Genomic DNA, 18,370 nt, shown 5'->3' with positions numbered 1-18,370 from the left:
GTAAATTACTCAAATAATAAAAATAAAAATATTATAACTAGAATTGAATATTTTTGTAATATCCATACGCGCATCAAGCAAAACATATGATCTGATAGTAATGTTTTGTCACTAAGAATTCTTATTGTTTTCAGTAACGCGTAAGTGTCATGTTTACAATTAACCATTTATTTCAATTCCAGAATCATCAGTAATATTACTAATTGTTAATTAATTACAATTTCAACCCTTATACCACTAAAGAGGATGGAGAACACGGTGATAATGCATTTTGTTTCATTGGTTATAACATTAAGGACAATTCCATGAAGTTGAGAAAAGCGTTGTAAAATAGCAATTTAAAACAAGTAGGCAAAAAACAATCAACGAAACAATTATTTTTAGGGAAAATAACTTTGGTTACATGGCGATCAATGTGCAAATGAATCAGAACGTGTTCACGACTCTTCTCGATCAAAAAATGGAGTTCGGTTATGTCGAACCCGTTATCTCGAACAGAGGCTGTGGAACTCCCTGTCCGGTCCCTACAGTATCCTTGTAGGTTATTTGTTTGAAAACACTTAATGGATATCTGCACCTTCTCTATCTATTGTGATGTACTGACAGGTCTCCTTTTTCATTGTTTCAAAATCATCAGATCCAACATTTGAAACCTCCCTTGCCAACATCCTCCAAGTTTTCTCACGCTAGCGTTCCCGCGTCTATAACCGGGGGGATCTAAATGATCCCCGACTCTCTGGGAACATTGAAGAGGTATTCTACTAAATCAAAGAGCAAGCGTTGTTTTCCTAATGAAACAATCTATCATCTTAAACGCTGCAATAACGCGGAATGTTTTGAAAGAAAGCTATCTCGTATTGATTATTGCCACGACCCCTAGGGAGGGCTTCGTGAGATATGTTCAATCTGACTCCTTGGGGCGATTACAGGACAAGAAGGGGTCTTACAAGCCAACGCGATATTAAGACCTGATTACACACCTACTTCCACATACCTGTCCTCACCTGTATTGTACCTGACACTGATCGGGAATAACATTGTTACTTGTCATGTTCTAATTGCCTCCGTGTTGATATGTGCCTCGTGTTTATGACTGGCTTTAGCTGGCGATGACATTGCAGGCGCGAACGGTCAGACATTGACATTCAACTGTTATCTCGAACTCGGATATTTCCACGGGTTAGTTATCCCGAAGTTGAAGCCGGTTTCAACAACTTTTTTCTCACCATGACAGCAATTGTTCTCTTGTCCATATTTCTCACAATCACAGCCAAGTTTCCAACCCAACATAACCATATTTCTCATCCACCATAGCTATATTTCTCACCCACCATAGCGACATTTTTTCACCATGATAGCAATGTTTCTTACCAATCATAGCCATACATCTCACCCAGCATTGCAATATGTCTAACATATCATAGCCCTATTTCTCCCCACCACAGCCATATTTCTCCCTCCACAGCCATATTTCTCCTCTCCACAGCCATATTTCTCCCCATTACAACCATATTTCTCCCACAACAGCCATATTTCTCCCCTCAACAACCATATTTCTCCCCCATCACAACCATATTTCTGCCCAACAGTCATATTTCTCCCACCACAGCCATATTTCTCCCCTCTACAGGCATATTTCTCCCCATCACAACCATATTTCTCCCACCACAGCCATATTTCTCCCCTCCACAGCCATATTTCTCACCCATCGCAGCCATATTTCTCACCCGTCCTGGACATTTCGATCACCCGTTACAGAGACATTTGCAACCAAGCACACCCATATTTCTCACATAACACAGCCGTCTGTTTCTCACCCGTCATAGCCCTATAGATCATTCCTGTTCGAAGAGTCTTAATGGTCAAATATGGCCAAAGTGAAGGAATCAATGGCCAAATTGGAACTGTCGAACTGATTCCCCATATTCGAGACAAAGTAATGGTTAATAATGGACACCTTTCTTCGAGCAACAGACACAATTTGAGTAAAAGCACCTTTAAATGATGAAATAAGCCTTTAAATTTCGAGTAAAGCGCCTTTAACTGTGACATATCCCTTGTAACTGTTCGGACACATTAGAGAATTTATAAATATCTGATTATCAACTGGGCTGAAATCTCCACTGACGTATAATATAGGCGATCAAGTAAACATAAGTTATTTCGGAAATGAAACCGAATCTCAGTCTAATAAAATGAAGTATAATAAATCATTTAATGCAAACAACAGCACACCGCTCGCATTGCATTGTTCTCGTCAATATTGTTCAAGTTTAAAAATCCCGGTTGACTTAATCTTCATACAACAAGATCATGAATTTTACACTTGACATAACGATTAGATTTTAATGTTGCTTTTTCCGTTTATATGTCAAAAACATCATCGATATCTTCTGATTCAGTCAGTGCGCAATCCTAGATACGATTTTCCTTTAACGATTAAATATTGTATTTTAATATTCAAACCATTTCAATATCATTTTATTACGCGAAACTAATATTACAAGCACATTTCATGCAGATCTGACAAAGGCAAAGTGCTTGCGTGTGATACTACATCCCGTTTGGAGCGAGATCGTTTAACGCGCGCCGAGTCCTGAAGAAGCCTCGCCAACTGAAGCCGATATCGATGAAATTGGTGTAAATTGCTACCGCGTGCGGTATTTGCGCGGTATTAAGTGCTCTAAATGCCCGATGTCGCTAGTCGTGTGTATTGATCCGGTGCTCTGGACGCGAGCAGATCGATCCCCGCTATCTGCAAGATTTCTTTTCGACAAGCAACCGCCTGGAAATTAAAAGGCGCTTGACAATGCAGCGCAATGGGCTTCGATCAACGTTTTATGGAAGTGTTATCCCGTCGAGCAGGGGGAATTAGGCTGGAGCTGAAAATTATTGCTTGCGTCTCTTTATCAATTAGGTATTGTCTTCCCCAATCCTTCTCAATCTAGCCGAAGGAATCGGACAGATTTGCAAGCTTTCTCCGCGAATCTTGGCTATCAAGAAGTATGGCCGTTATAGTTGAGTTGGGAGAAGGGGAGAAAGGGTTTAGCGTGTGTCAAGCCGTGAGAATTAGAATTGTAATGAAAATCTGGTTGGTTTAATTGTTCACGCGATGAGCAAATGTAGAGATGAACTGACTCTAGAATAAAGGTTTTGCTGGTTTGAATAAGGTAGGCCTCGTGTCGCCCGTGAGTCAGTGGTCCAGTTGATTCATGGTGTATTAACTTAACGTCTACTGAATAACGTGGTCCGTGGTTTGGCTGTTCAGTGTGTTTACATACACGTTGGAAAACCTTTGAATTAAAAGCTGAAAGAAGATTCAAAACAGTAACACCACCGCTGACACTATCTTTTAAGAAATAATAGATTTGAAACACGTACATTTCTTGAATGAGTGAGTGAATATGACTTTACGCAGCTTTTAGCAATATTCCAGCAATATCACGGGGACACCAGAAAAAGTCTTAACATATTGTACCCATGTTAGGAATCGAACTCGGGCCTCCGACGTAACGAGCGAACGCTTTAACCACTGGACCATCCCACCACTGGCTTTTCTTGAACATAATTGTAATGATTTGAGATAATATAAAATATCCACATGCACAGAATTGAGTAGATATAGAGAATGCCATTAGATTTTTTCATCAATATATCAACACGAATAAATTAAAATAGCAAAACACCGAAGCTACCCGATGATGTTTTTTGTCGACGAATTTTTGATATATTAATATTTAATATGTCAAAACACACGATATATTCCGCAACCAATATCACCGTGAAGCGTTAATTAAGCTAAACTGTTTATAATGTTTGAAACTATTTTTAAATGATCGCATCACGGAACAAGAAAATAACAACAACCACATTTCTTTGTAATTGATTGAAACTTGGTGACCTAACCATTTTATTTCTATGTACGAAATCTGAATGATATCAGTGCCGGTATTTTACACCTTCACGTATTCTCCACAACCAAATAGGTCGATATGTAGTGGGTCACTTAGCGACATTGTTTGACGAAACAAAATTGATAAAATTGATTATTAGTTTAAGGTAGTATAGAACAAAATGTCTGGGGACTGTTTTGAACATCGATACCACATGCTGACCGCTTACGTCCATTGACCAATCGGTGATCAGGGAAGCGATGAGACAGCCAATAAAATTTAGATAAGAACCATCTCCAACTGGAAATATGCAAATGAATCTCCTTTGGAAACAATGGGATATTTAGCAAATTTATAAAGACGAAACCTTGATATACATTCTGAATGCCAATATTTATACTTGATTGCCATTTTGACGGTGTTTTAGACTCATACTTTTATTTAGTATGTTGCACATTGATAAGATATATTCTAAAAAGGTAATTTTCTTAATAGATGAAAGTTGAAAGGCGTTCCTGGTATCACATAGGAAGACTTTCAAATGCTGAACGTTTGTCTTAATGGTCTAGAGACAAGATAACAGAGAGCTTCTGCCTCGATTTGATACAAGCCACGGACAGAAGTGGTGAACAAGCATAGACTACAACCAACTCAAGAACACTATATCTTTTGTTTGTTTGTTGTTTAACGCCGCACTCAGCAATATTCCAGATACATGACGGCGGTCTTTAAATAAAATAGCCTGGAACAGATAATCAAGTGATTGATATCACGAGCATCGATCTACGCAACTGGAATGCGATCTTGACGGGTCTACCTTATTTACATAATGTTTTTACTGTATAAGTTCAAATAAGGTGAGGGCGGTCGGGTAGCCTAGTGGTTAAAGCGTTGGCTCGTCACGCCGAAGACCCGGGTTCGATTCCCGACATGGGTACAATGTGTGAAGCCCATTCCTGGTGTCCCCCGCCGTGATATTGCTGGAATATTGCTAAAAGCGGCGTAAAACCATACTAACTCACTCACTCACTCATATAAGGTGAACATAACTATTCACGGTAAAGTGTGCTTGTAAGTATGCACGCAAGAACATTATCTATAGGGTGGCATAACAGTAAAGGAGGACTTTGTAAGCGTCATATATCCCATCTATCAATCAGTCTGGTTTAGTTGGTTTTGTCGGTCAAGACAAGTTTTTATAATATCTCTGTAACCGCTAGGTAACAGGTTGGTATAACTCAGACATATTCAGCAATTAATACATTCACTGACTTGGAATACAGAGGGTACTACTACAGACGCGGAAAATACTCATATATCATCAATAATAAATTAGATAACTTCCAAAATCGTCGATTTCTTAACACACATAAAAATAAGAAACTTCTTATTGTTACATATGTATTTAGAATAAATTTGTTTGGTTTAAATTGCAAATTACTCAAGAAACTGCGATCTCAACAAACCTTTCGTTGTACACGTATAAACCCATATAAAGAAGAATCTATTTGAGATGACACTTTGTTTTTTTTATCTTTGCATGTGTTTCTGATGGGTGCCACCGGTGGGGCAGGATACGCTCACCTTTTCGCGAACATCTGTCATCATTACAAATTAAATAGTTTTGATAGTTTTTTTTTTTTTAGTTAAATCCAATTTTCAAATGTATACTTTCTTTTGCCCGGCACTTTAGAATACCAACATTCAACAGTAAATGTAGTCATATAAGGGTTTCATTGCTAGCGCATGTAGGTGGTGAACGAATGTTGTTTTTCCCCGCAGTCAACAACACAATAAAGTAAACAATGCTTCATTATATCGGGAACCGTTAGGCGGCAACGATAACAGAAAACAAACATGTAACGGTATTCTGGTCAAATCCAATTTTCACTTTTTATACGTTCTTTACCCCGTCATTTCATTTACAAAATATCATAATGAATGATCCCTTTAAAAATACCTTATAATTGAGATAAGAAACATGTCATGGTAATCGTTGGTTTAATTGCTGCTTTTAGTCCAGATACTTGAGTCTCTTTGTGTTCAAACGTCATCGGGAGGTACCTCTACCATCTTGTGACAATTAATTAGACAGACACAAATTTAATGAAACATGGCAACCTTTGATGCGTCTCAATTCGAATCAGCAGTTCCATTTCAAGATAGTCAAAGCACTACAAGACAATCCCCGCATCTCATTCCGATTCAACATTGACGGTCTAGACAACTCCATCTCAATTTTAAGGAGGTCTTTAGCGAGGAATCGATAATAAGTGTAAGATAAACTATTGTCACAGGGGACTGAAATCGATTAGGGGATAATTACATTAATTCCTCTGTGTGAATGATACTAAAATATGACACATGTTCAATATCACGCACCTGTCGGGATTCACTCATTGTTGACAGTAACGAACACTGATATCTTTTGACAACCGTTGGGAAGGTGTCTTTTTCAAAAAAGTTGTTTTTGTTGTTACTGATAACAAATAACTTACCTTTCGAAAGAGTTATCCAAACCGCAATAACTATATAGTTTAATGGGTGGCGGGATGGGGACGTGTACATTGAAACGGTGATGAGGTTATTGTCGTCAAACCTTAATTGATATATGTCTTGGTTCATCATCAGCGTTGATAATAAAAGCGATCATATTTTATATTATTTACTATATTAATGATATTTGCAATCATCGTATCAATTGTCTCTGTGCATAACCTACACGACGTAGTGATTACACGTTATCTGCCCCGCATGAAGCAACGTTATGTTCTTAGTCTGCTTATCTGTGTCCACACTGTGTCTAACTGTGTCCACACTGTGTCCCACACGGTGCCTGCCTATCTGTGTCCCACAGGGTGTCAACCTGTCTGTGTCCCACACTGTGTCTACCTGTCTATGTCCCACACGGTGTCTATCTGTGTCCACACTGTGTCTACCTGTCTGTGTCCCACACGGTGTCTACATGTCTGTGTCCCACACGGTGTCAACCTATCTATGTCCCACACTGTGTCTACCTGTCTGTGTCCCACAGGGTGTCAACCTGTCTGTGTCCCACACGGTGTCTACCTGTCTGTGTCCCACTCGGTGTCTATCTGTGTCCACACTGTGTCTACCTGTCTGTGTTCCACATGGTGCCTGCCTATATGTGTCCACACGGTGTCTACCTGTCTCTGTCCCACACTATGTCTACCTGTCTGTGTCCCACACGGTGTCTACCTGTCTGTGTCCCACACGGTGCCTGCCTATCTGTGTTCAACACGGTGTCTACCTGTCTGTGTCCCACACGGTGTCAACCTGTCTGTGTCCCACACCGTGTCTACCTGTCTGTGCCCCACACCGTGTCTACCTGTCTGTGTCCCACACGGTGTCTACCTGTGTCCCACACTGTGTAAACCTGCCTCTGTCCCACACGGTGTCTTCCTGTCTGTGTCCCACACGGTGTCTACCTATCTGTGTCCCACACGGTGTCTACCTGTCTGTGTCCCACACGGTGTCTACCTGTCTGTGTCCCACACGGTGTCTACCTGTCTGTGTCCCACAAGGTGTCTACCTGTCTGTGTCCCACACTGTGTAAACCTGCCTCTGTCCCACACGGTGTAAACCTGCCTCTGTCCCACACGGTGTCTACCTATCTGAGTCCCACACGGTGTCTACCTATCTGTGTCCCACACTGTGTCTACCTGTCTGTGTCCCACACGGTGTCTACCTATCTGTGTCCCACACGGTGTCTACCTATCTGCGTCATACACGGTGCCTACCTGTCTGTGTCATACACTGTGTCTACCTATCTGTGTTCACACTGTGTCTACATGTGTCCATCACTGTGTCTACCTATATGTCTCCCACACTGTGTCTACCTATCTGTGTCCTACACTGTGTCTACCTGCCTGTGTCCACACTGTGTTTACCTTCTGTGTCAACACTGTGTCTACCTGCCTGTGTCCTACACTGTGTCTACCTGCCTGTGTCCTACACTATGTCTACCTGCCTGTGTCTACCTGTGTCCCACACTATGTCTACCTATATCCCACACTGTGTATACCTGTGTGTGTCCCACACGGTGTATACCTGTGTGTGTCCCACACTGTGTATACCTGTGTGTGTCCCACACTGTGTATACCTGTGTGTGTCCTACACTGTGTATACCTGTGTCCCACACTATGTCTACCTATTTCCCACACTGTGTATACCTGTGTGTGTCCCACACGGTGTATACCTGTGTGTGTCCTACACTGTGTATACCTGTGTCCCACACTATGTCTACCTATTTCCCCCACTGTGTATACCTGTGTGTGTCCCACACGGTGTATACCTGTGTGTGTCCTACACTGTGTATACCTGTGTCCCACACTATGTCTACCTATTTCCCACACTGTGTATACCTGTGTGTGTCCCACACTGTGTATACCTGTGTGTGTCCTACACTGTGTATACCTGTGTCCCACACTATGTCTACCTATTTCCCACACTGTGTATACCTGTGTGTGTCCCACACGGTGTATACCTGTGTGTGTCCTACACTGTGTATACCTGTGTCCCACACTATGTCTTCCTATTTCCCACACTGTGTATACCTGTGTGTGTCCCACACTGTGTATACCTGTGTGTGTCCTACACTGTGTATACCTGTGTCCCACACTATGTCTACCTATTTCCCCCACTGTGTATACCTGTGTGTGTCCCACACGGTGTATACCTGTGTGTGTCCTACACTGTGTATACCTGTGTCCCACACTATTTCTACCTATTTCCCACACTGTGTATACCCGTGTGTGTCCCACACTGTGTATACCTGTGTGTGTCCCACACTGTGTATACCTGTGTCCCACACGGTGTATACCTGTGTGTGTCCTACACTGTGTATACCTGTGTCCCACACTATGTCTACCTATTTCCCACACTGTGTATACCTGTGTGTGTCCCACACTGTGTATACCTGTGTTCCACACGGTGTATACCTGTGTGTGTCCTACACTGTGTATACCTGTGTCCCACACTATGTCTACCTATTTCCCCCACTGTGTATACCTGTGTGTGTCCCACACGGTGTATACCTGTGTGTGTCCTACACTGTGTATACCTGTGTCCCACACTATGTCTACCTATTTCCCACACTGTGTATACCCGTGTGTGTCCCACACTGTGTATACCTGTGTGTGTCCCACACTGTGTATACCTGTGTCCCACGCGGTGTATACCTGTGTGTGTCCTACACTGTGTATACCTGTGTCCCACACTATGTCTACCTATTTCCCACACTGTGTATACCTGTGTGTGTCCCACACGGTGTATACCTGTGTGTGTCCCACACTGTGTATACCTGTGTCCCACACGGTGTATACCTGTGTGTGTCCTACACTGTGTATACCTGTGTCCCACACTATGTCTACCTATTTCCCACACTGTGTATACCTGTGTGTGTCCCACACGGTGTATACCTGTGTGTGTCCCACACTGTGTATACCTGTGTCCCACACGGTGTATACCTGTGTGTGTCCCACACTGTGTATACCTGTGTCCCACACTATGTCTACCTATTTCCCCCACTGTGTATACCTGTGTGTGTCCCACACGGTGTATACCTGTGTGTGTCCTACACTGTGTATACCTGTGTCCCACACTATGTCTACCTATTTCCCACACTGTGTATACCTGTGTGTGTCCCACACGGTGTATACCTGTGTGTGTCCTACACTGTGTATACCTGTGTCCCACACTATGTCTACCTATTTCCCCCACTGTGTATACCTGTGTGTGTCCCACACGGTGTATACCTGTGTGTGTCCTACACTGTGTATACCTGTGTCCCACACTATGTCTACCTATTTCCCACACTGTGTATACCTGTGTGTGTCCCACACTGTGTATACCTGTGTGTGTCCCACACTGTGTATACCTGTGTGTGTCCTACACTGTGTATACCTGTGTCCCACACTATGTCTACCTATTTCCCCCACTGTGTATACCTGTGTGTGTCCCACACGGTGTATACCTGTGTGTGTCCTACACTGTGTATACCTGTGTCCCACACTATGTCTACCTATTTCCCCCACTGTGCATACCTGTGTGTGTCCCACACGGTGTATACCTGTGTGTGTCCTACACTGTGTATACCTGTGTCCCACACTATGTCTACCTATTTTCCCCACTGTGTATACCTGTTTGTGTCCCACACGGTGTATACCTGTGTGTGTCCTACACTGTGTATACCTGTGTGTGTCCCACACTGTGTATACCTGTGTGTGTCCCACACTGTGTATACCTGTGTGTGTCCTACACTGTGTATACCTGTGTCCCACACTATGTCTACCTATTTCCCACACTGTGTATACCTGTGTGTGTCCTACACTGTGTATACCTGTGTCCCACATTATGTCTACCTATTTCCCACACTGTGTATACCTGTGTGTGTCCCACACTGTGTATACCTGTGTCCCACACGGTGTATACCTGTGTGTGTCCTACACTGTGTATACCTGTGTCCCACACTATGTCTACCTATTTCCCACACTGTGTATACCTGTGTGTGTCCCACACGGTGTATACCTGTGTGTGTCCCACACTGTGTATACCTGTGTCCCACACGGTGTATACCTGTGTGTGTCCCACACTGTGTATACCTGTGTCCCACACTATGTCTACCTATTTCCCCCACTGTGTATACCTGTGTGTGTCCCACACGGTGTATACCTGTGTGTGTCCTACACTGTGTATACCTGTGTCCCACACTATGTCTACCTATTTCCCACACTGTGTATACCTGTGTGTGTCCCACACTGTGTATACCTGTGTGTGTCCTACACTGTGTATACCTGTGTCCCACACTATGTCTACCTATTTCCCCCACTGTGTATACCTGTGTGTGTCCCATACGGTGTATACCTGTGTGTGTCCTACACTGTGTATACGTGTGTCCCACACTATGTCTACCTATTTCGCACACTGTGTATACCTGTGTGTGTCCCACACTGTGTATACCTGTGTGTGTCCCACACTGTGTATACCTGTGTGTGTCCTACACTGTGTATACCTGTGTCCCACACTATGTCTACCTGTTTCCCCCACTGTGTATACCTGTGTGTGTCCCACACGGTGTATACCTGTGTGTGTCCTACACTGTGTATACCTGTGTCCCACACTATGTCTACCTATTTCCCCCACTGTGCATACCTGTGTGTGTCCCACACGGTGTATACCTGTGTGTGTCCTACACTGTGTATACCTGTGTCCCACACTATGTCTACCTATTTCCCCCACTGTGTATACCTGTGTGTGTCCCACACGGTGTATACCTGTGTGTGTCCTACACTGTGTATACCTGTGTCCCACACTATGTCTACCTATTTCCCACACTGTGTATACCTGTGTGTGTCCCACACTGTGTATACCTGTGTGTGTCCTACACTGTGTATACCTGTGTGTGTCCTACACTGTGTATACCTGTGTCCCACACTATGTCTACCTATTTCCCCCACTGTGTATACCTGTTTGTGTCCCACACGGTGTATACCTGTGTGTGTCCTACACTGTGTATACCTGTGTGTGTCCCACACTGTGTATACCTGTGTGTGTCCCACACTGTGTATACCTGTGTGTGTCCTACACTGTGTATACCTGTGTCCCACACTATGTCTACCTATTTCCCACACTGTGTATACCTGTGTGTGTCCCACACTGTGTATACCTGTGTGTCCTACACTGTGTATACCTGTGTCCCACACTATGTCTACCTGTTTCCCACACTATGTCTACCTATTTCCCACACTGTGTCTACCTGTGTGTGTCCCACACTGTGTCTACCTGTCTCCAACACTGTGTCTCCCTGTGTGTGTCCCACACTATGTCTACCTGTTTCCCACACTATGTCTACCTATTTCCCACACTATGTCTCCCTGTCTGTGTCCCACACTATGTCTACCTGCCTGTGTCCAACATTATGTCTGCCTGTGTCACACACTATGTCTACCTGTGTGTGTCCCACACTGTGTCTACTTGTCTCCAACACTGTGTCTACCACAAGGTAAAAATTGTAAATTTGACGCTGTTATTTTCTAAACATGTTTTGGGTTTAAATGTGGTAAAGACGCCTTCCTCACTCACCCCAACCCCCCTTACAATTCATTTAAGGTAAATTTAAAAACGAGGATATAGAAGTTTGGGGGGTAACTTAAAGCCGTTTTAAAGAAGGGTCTATCGTAGTAATCAGATATACCTGTGCTACTGAGATTGTTGCGGTCACAGATGTCAATTTCCCTGGTCAGCTTAGATTGGTTAATTTGTACATTTTTATGTTGATGTGGCACCATGTACGTTGTTATGCAATTGCCTGTGAATTTGATTTGCACGTCTTATTGTAATATATATTATTACCTTATTCTTAATTAACTTATGCCCAAAGATGTTTAAACATATTTAGATTATTAGTATAATACACAATGATATGCATTTTTTGTCGTAAGCATGTTTAGATTCTGAACATGTTCTAAATTCTAAACAGGGCGTCCGGCTGTATTGATGTTAAATGTTGTTGGATAATACAAACACTCTAACTCCTATTCCAACACAGGCATAAACATCTGATGATGAATCCTGCGAACCAGACTTTGACCGGTGAGTCAGCCTCCTTGAAGAAACAGACCTCCCTACTTCTTCATCCCTTGATGGTACCTTCATTAGGCTACTTCTAATTATTCCTGGAGTTGAGCCATTAATCGCTGTAGTGTCCCTTTTGTCAAACTGCTTGAACATTAAATATGTTTGAGTTGGGCTTTGATTAGATATTTTCCCTATGCGCTCGGGGGGACATTCGCTTGTCCTCCACTCATGCAGGACAACGTGAGAACATTTGTGTTAGGGCTTGCATGGCTGGCTCCATCGGGGACGGCTTTCGGAATTCCTTCACGAACATGCATCCGTCGTCGTCAGCTGATGCATAACCATGATGGTGAACCATCACTTGATGGTCATAATAACATTTGCATTCCTCATCTTGGGGCAGTGTTCATGCAGGCGTTTAATTACGTAATTACCCACTTAATTGAACCATGAATATATTACATGTAATTTGAAATTCTCATATGGGCTAGTAAAAGATAATGCGAAACCAGTCATAAGAAATGCACATTGTTATTTCAATAGAAATAATCGAATGTTTCCATAGTGAAAGTATTATTGCCTGCCCCCCCCCCCACCCCCCACCCCCCCCCCCCCTCCCTCCACCTGACCTCACACACACACACACACAGCTCTTTTTCTCTATCTCTCTCTTTGTCTCTCTCTCTCACGCTTGCTTACTGCGACGTTTAACAACATTCACTCAACCACTCCTAGTTTTGTTGCATTCAATGTTTTTATCGTAGCGGATAGTTGATGGGTTTGTGAATCCGGAATGTATATTATGGTTCGTTGCAACTGGTATAATGTTATAGCGGATGGTTTGTTATAGCTGATATTATGTTAAAGCGGACGGTTTGTTATATTCAGGGCGGTGTGATAGCCTAGTGGTAAAAGCGTTCACTCGTCATGCCGAAGACCCGGGTTCGATTCCCTGCATGGGTACAATGTGTGAAGCCCATTTCTGGTGTCTCCGCCGCGGCGTAAAACAATACTCACTCACTTTTATATTCAATTGTTTGCTGATGGTTTGTTGTAGTTTGTATTATGTTATCGCCAGTGATTGGTATTTACGACCGTTTGTCACAGTGGATGGTTTGTTTTATCTGGTATTATGTCAGTGTTTTGGTGTTTACGACAGTTTGTTATAGTATATGTTTGTTATAACCATGTTTGTTATAGCCATCAAGCGTTTGTCCGTCACAGACGTTGCCCAGGGTTCGATTCCCCGTAGGAGTACAATTTGTGAAGTCTGTTTCCTGTGCCCTCCGCCGTGATTAGCTGCAATATTACTAAACACGGCGCAAAACAATACTCACTCACTCACTGCTTTGACCGATGGATTGCTACAGCCGGAGTTCTCTGTACCAACCCTTAACGCCAAATCCCCTGCAGACTAATACGCGAAGGCCTTCTTAACGATGTGCTTGACTCCGATAACACTCCCCGAGGCCAGGATAAAGCAATACCCTCTCTGGAACTAAGCCACTATGCGTTACATATATTGGTTCATTGAGATGGCTTTTCACGATTGTACACGTGCAAGGTTGTAACACGCCCATCTGCATTATGCAAGCTTCTGGCACTGTCATAATGAGGATGCACCTAAATTGAACGTCTCGTATATGACAGCTTCTTGTACAACATGAAAAATACCATTCACAACAATTGAATATGATAAACTTAAAACAGTGATCAGCTGATCAACCGACCCTTCAGACATCGCCGCAAAGTGGCCTGGCAATGTTAAGCATTTTATGCAGACAGATGTACAGGGCGTTTCATCCCCCAGAGTTGCAATAGAGTTTAACTCAATAGCTCATTGAAGTCCAATTCCCATGGTTCGTCCTCAAATCGGGCTGCTATGTACCTCTTAATGTCAAGCAGGATTCCCCATCATAAATCAATGTAGAGATATATAGCTATTAACACCGCCAGCTTAACAATGGAGACTCATATTATCGGATTCCGAACAGAGGCCATATCTCCGTTGTTTCTCATCATTGACTGCAACGTTAATTACCAACCCACGTGTGAACAAAGCCGGACCCAGGGGATCAATTTCATGTTGTCGATTTCACTGGCCCTTTTCTGAATTCGCCAGGGACTGACATCGTATGGACTCAGTGCTAAAACGACCGAGTGCGATGTCTATTCAATTAGTATTGGTTTTGACAAATATCTCCCTTAATTTGTTGGTCTATCATCGCCACAGTTCTATTACGGCTAATTAACGATAGCAGCTCCCTTGTAATGGGATAGTGGAGTACGGCTTTGCTAGTTAATTGCTCCGCAAGTTCGGACACCCATTACGTTTTCAAGTCGTCTTTTTAATGGACATGTAAAAGCGTGATGGGCCAGCAGGAGGAAAGAGATGGGGTATAATTGCAGTCTCATCTCCCGACCCTTGTAAGGTGTTAGTTCACACACATCCTTGATACTGCACCACGCGGGTCAGTCCTCCATCTAACCTTCAACCCGAGGTTAGAGAGACGAGAGTTATCTCCCTTTTAGAAAGATACGATTCAAATTGCAGGACCAATTTGTTTCGCATTATTGCTTGGCCCGTCATAAAGTAGTTCTGCAACAATTCCGCTCGGTTATAAAACTCGCGGTGAGATAACGTCGGTGATTATGGACGGCAAATGTTTCATTTTAGAAATAATTGCTGTAATTGCTGAGGTTGCTGAACGCACTGGCGATTAAAGAAGGCAGTTATGAAGGACTTGTGATTCATAGTTATAGTGGGGAAGATATCATTCGAATTTGTTCCTCTTTATTCAATAGTCTGAGGTCAAAGTAGCTTAGCAGACTAAGCGGTCAAAAACTTTGCGAGCCTTAAATTTCTGGATTAGCAGTTCCGTGACATTGTGGCAGGAAGGTAACGTGTTAGATTGGCGGACTCAAGTTCAGTTCAAATCCAAAAATGGATGCAAATGCTCTTTATCTCTAACCCCAAAACTGAGAACACATGAACCCAAATGCGACCTAGTTTTAACCATTATGTGTTGTAAGACAACAATACGAATGGAATGTACTCTGTTCGCCGATAGAACTGCGTGCAAATCGAACTATGCTATTACTGTATTAAAGAGCAGTAGGTCCGTTGTCCGATCCCCGGCCGCGTCATTCCAAAATACGGTACAATATAGTACTTGTTTGTACCCTGCCTGAAGCTCGGCATAAAGGGGATAAAACAAGGACTGGATCTCAGTGGGCTAGCAGTATAAATCCACCGAGTAAAGCCAACAAGCCAGACACACACACACACACACACACACACACACACACACACACACACACACACACACACACACACACACACACACACACACACACACACACACACACGTGCAATTTTCTTTTTCGACGTTAAACCACATTTTATCCCACCTCACCCCACCATTACTGGAAGATTTGAGCTATTGGCGTACAAACGCTAGAGCCGCGGCCGAGTTAATAACGAGCATATGCACACACGTGTCTACTTGGGGCCTTCACACGATTCATTTCAATATTCGTTTTAGAGATTGCGAGAGAGGGAGAGAGAAAGAGGTAGAATTATTCCTTTATTGTGGGTTTTATCAAAACTGACTTTATTTCATACTTTACAGACCACAAACCACATACAGAGCTGTCTCTACTTGGACAAAGAGTTGTTCAAATCTAAATTTTAAGCCCAGTTTGATCGTGGAACAACTGACGTCGAATTCTTTGAAGCTTCCTCTGATAAGAATCATACGCGGTGTACACAGGATATGTCATCCTCAGAAGAATCGTTTCCGAGTTAAATTAGGACGGTAATTGTCTTGACCGCCCATAACCGTCCCATCTTAGTTTGTTGTTTAACACCGCACTCAGCAATATTCCAGCGATATGAGTCTGGACCAGACAATCCAGTGATTGATATCATGACCATCGACCCATGCAATTGTGATACGATGACATGCATCAACCAAGTCAGGGAGCCTGACCACCCGATCCCGTTAGTCGCCTCTTACGACAAGCATGGGTTGCTGAAGACCAATTCTTACCCGGATCTTCACGGGTCGTCCCAGCAGGAGCAGTATATATAACGCATTTTGCTGAGTTTGTCACCAGGACGGACTCAAGCGTTCCAGTGTGTCATAAAACTCATGCTTTACATTGGAAGGCAGCGTTTGGGAATCGAACAATGGTTTTCGGCGTGACGAGCGGACGCTTTAACCACTAGGCTACCCCACAGCCCTTATTACAGAAAGACATGGCCAATATGCGTTTACTTGAGAAATAAGAATACATTCAGGGAGAACAGGCAGTGGTTTATTCTCCCTGCAGTGTTTTGTTGTTCGATAAACAACGACCACGAGTCATTTCTTTCGTATATGATATATCATCATTATGTACAGCCTCTTCAAGGATGTCAAAAAATGTACAAGTTTTGAAAAAAGTTACCCGTATTCAAATAATGAAAACTTCCTGAATACAATTCGATCTCGGCAATGTCGGACAAGTCCATTTTACGAACAGGTGGGTTAAGTTTGGTTTTTCCAGGATATTCGAACGGCGATTGTCTGTACTTTTTCTTCCATCACCGATTGTCATATCTCACCCACTATTGGATGCGATCGTTCGGCCATTCAGTTTATCTGCGTTGCCCAGCTACATCTATGGGGAACAACTAGACAATAGACAGTTCCTTCTCAAAACTAACGTCGTCTAATTACGACGTCATCAAGTTGCGAGCGTATGTTCGAATCTGCAGAAATGACGTCATTATATTACCATGTTTTATCGTGGAATGAACTACGCTCCGTTCTTCATTGTTCTTTGCGACTTGTTGCGTAGCTATCTCATATTGAGGGAAATGAGTTGTTCCCCGTAAATGTAGCTTGGCAACGTAAATCGCTTCCAACAGTGGGCGAGATATATAGCAATCGGTATTGGAAGAAAAGGTACAACGTGAAAATTATGAGAATATGCGGGAAATACCACGCTTTACTGCCCTGTTCAGAGAATAGGTTTGTCCGAATTTGCCGAGGTTGGGTTGTATTCAAGGATTCCTCATTATTAGAATTAGGGTAAATATTGTTAAACGTTTCATAAGGAAATAACCGACTCGTGGTCATTGTTTATGGTACAGTAAAACACTGTAGGTAGAATAAACCACTCGGGGCGGCGTTAAACAACAAGCAAACCTGACCAACCAATCCTCTTTAACTGGCACAATTCTTAAACAACTAATATCGAAACCGGGGATCATGGGCAACGCAAACTGACTGAGTCCCATGAACAAAAACATTAGTTGTCATTGCTGGGAAGTAATACTGCTTTCGTTACATCAATGGTTGACTATATGGTGTGAGTGAGTGAGTTGGGTTTAACGTTTAACGAGGAAAGCCCGAAGTGATGCAAGTCTCAGACGTTTACCACTTCGGTGAAACCCACGAGCACGGGTATGGTGCTGACAAACCTAGAAACATAATCAGGGCGAATCGGGATTCGAATCCACAATCATAGATTTCTGGCGTGCCCAAAGGGTCGCAACTCTGCACAGCGAAAGGCGGCGCCTTGAACGACTGGGCCACCCGTGCCCCCGTTGACTATATGGAGACTATCGACAATTCAGTGTTCATCGATTATAGCTGCAGTGATATTGATAAATGTCATTTAAAGATTGTTCGTTACACTCCTGCTAAAGTGCATCTGTACGTTTACCGCATTGCCTTCGTCATCCAACCTGGAAATGCGGGTCGGCCATCTTGGTACATCTTACGAGGAGATTATTCTGTATTTGAGTCATGGGATATGAGGATTCCTCTGAACACCACGACAATTATATTAAAAACGAACATGGTCCCCTGTAATTTCTAGCAACGTCT

This window comes from Haliotis rufescens, unplaced genomic scaffold (assembly GCF_023055435.1).
Source record: "Haliotis rufescens isolate VD_foot unplaced genomic scaffold, xgHalRufe1.0.p SCAF_81, whole genome shotgun sequence".
NCBI lineage: Eukaryota > Metazoa > Mollusca > Gastropoda > Lepetellida > Haliotidae > Haliotis > Haliotis rufescens.
This window is presented reverse-complemented; position numbering follows the sequence as displayed.